Below are 2,624 nucleotides of genomic sequence, written 5' to 3' on the forward strand. Positions count from 1 at the left end.
ACTCTTTCTTACTCTAACAGAGTCCACTCAAGAAATGTCATACACTTTAATTTCGTAAAGGAAGTGAAGGTGGAATCAGGATGTAGGTTTTGTGTATTATTCAGTAAAGACAGAACCTTTTTTTCTAGAAAGTATAGCTTGTTCCATCATGTATACAACTTAGCATGACATGTTGAATCACCTCTGTTTGGTGACAGGAAGTAGTTCCCAAGGTAACTAATTTAATACTTTTATCAGAATAGGTTTCAATTAAGCAGGCTGCCGGTGTACACGGTTACTAGTGTGGCACAGTCTGACTTCATTAAAATGCAATTCTGTTTTTTCTTACTATGGGATCTTTGTGGCTAGCACCAGATGTAAAATCAAGAGCTTTATATCATCTTCAATGCAAGGATCTCTGTGATCCGATGCTCACGTTAGAGCACCTGGATGTTCACACTTGAGGAAGGAATTTTTCGATGTAGCACATGGGAGTTCTGCTACAAAATCCTACTGGCGCAGTACTTTTAAATGCTATATTGATATTTAAAACACTAAATTCTTCCTCTCTTATAGATTAGCTTTCTCTCACAGATTAGCTTTCTCTTACAGAGTTTATCACCATGAACAGATAATGACTAGAACCAAATCTGGAAAAATGTAATTCACCTTTACAATAGCTTTCATTTATGCTTTTTAGAATTGGAACAATTGTATGGTTTGGTTGGTTTTGTGTTTGTTATTTTTCTTTTTCCTTTGCATTAGCAAAGGAGAACTAAGAATCAAGTGAAAAAGGAGAAAGGAGTTGTATTGCTACCTACATTCCCAACAGACTGTAGTCAAACGGTATTCAGGATCTCCACTAAGACTACCTGCATCCTTCAGCTAAATTCCAGTCTAATTTTCCTAGACTGATGCAAGTAACATAGACAATGTGAAATAAAACAAAACAACAAAAAAAACCCAACAGATCAATCAGTGCTAAAAATCTGGGGCCTTTTCAAGAGTTTCTGAAGTGCCAGGGATTTAGAAAACTGCAGTTTAGCTTAGCACTGGCAATCCAAGACACACAGCTTTCAATCTGATATAGATATAACATGTATAGATGACAAATGAGCAACTTACCGAATTCCAGCCTCTTACCCTCAGTGAGCTGCATATTCCCATTAGTATTATTAAAAAACCCTATTTGTTAAATTCTCAGTGTGTGCCAGTTGTACCACACACTGATCAAACCAAAAGCATGTTCATTTATTTTTAAACATCACTTTTAATCATCAAAGCCTAAACAGGGTAGAGTAGGGGCATCCATACAGAAAATAAGCTAGATAAAAATGCAAGACAAGGGAAATTTACATCAAGTTCCCTTCTGAGGAAGGATATTTTAAAAAAAAAAAAAGGTATTTGTCCTATCTGCAAAGCCAGAAAAACCCCTAAATTACATTAAGCTGTTCTGTAACTTTATTTCATTTCCTAATAGCTTAAAAAAACCTGCAAAACTAAATACGTTCAAATACTACTAACAGGTATTTCTGTATGCACCAATAGCTTGATTTCCAATGGATTATGATAAGTCTGACTGACTTTGCATTCAAATGATTCTATTACACATTATACTCAAGCAGCAGAAAATGCAGAGAAACTCGTATCTGAGAATTCACACTGATCACTCTCAGGAGGCTTAAAGGTGTGGGGGAAAAGGGCCATGGAAACCTTCACTGCTCAACCTTTGAATTGACATTTCTAGAGCAGAGACAATATACCTACATAAGCAATGTGGAAACCTATGTTTTTGTATCTGTGATTTTGGTATCAACGTCATAGAAATGGTTTTGATTTCATTCCAAGAAACTATTCTGGGAGGAGTTAATAGAACAGGCAGAAAATTGAACCACTGCAGCTCCTGTTTGGTTTATCTTGCCTCAGTGTTTGCACGTTCCATGGGCTATATTTATATGACCAAATCTCAGAAAGTTACTGCTATTTGTTTCTTGTTTATACAAAACCAGATTTGGTCACTAGTGGGCCCAATGAAACATCAAGTACTCCTTAGATCCCTCAAACCTTACCTTGAGAGATTTGTATCACTAGACATCATATCAACAGCTTCCTGACACCAAGACAGAAATTTGTAATCTGTTAATGCTACCCTTGAGGTTTATCCTCTTCTTCACAGCTGCACTCACAGGAACAGACTAAACATAACTATGGGCACATTTTGAATAGGTGGAATGGTATTTTCCAAACCTGTCTACTTCAAATGAACCAGCACAAAGAGGGAAGCTTTCCAACATTTCAGCCTTTATTAACAAACAAGATAGTAATTTAGCAGTCAGGCTGATACAAACTAAACTGAGCTAAATCAAAATAGATTTGGAAATTGGATGTTTCCAAAGTTATTACTGAATTCTCCAGTTTAATTTACTATTTTCAAAATGATAAATACATTCTTGAACACATGTATGTGAGTATAAAAATGACGAAAGGCAATTTTTCTTCTTTCTTTTAATCCACCAGATGTTATTACTATGAGAAGAAACACCAAGAACCAAGAGAAGTGCCTTGGAAACCAACAGGGAAATAGAACTTACTACCTTTATAACATATTCCATTGTGAACAAGAGATTTATTTTTGCAGATTGACA

The sequence above is a fragment of the Buceros rhinoceros genome, unplaced genomic scaffold, assembly GCF_000710305.1.
Source record: "Buceros rhinoceros silvestris isolate BGI_N320 unplaced genomic scaffold, ASM71030v1 scaffold46374, whole genome shotgun sequence".
Classification (NCBI taxonomy): domain Eukaryota; kingdom Metazoa; phylum Chordata; class Aves; order Bucerotiformes; family Bucerotidae; genus Buceros; species Buceros rhinoceros.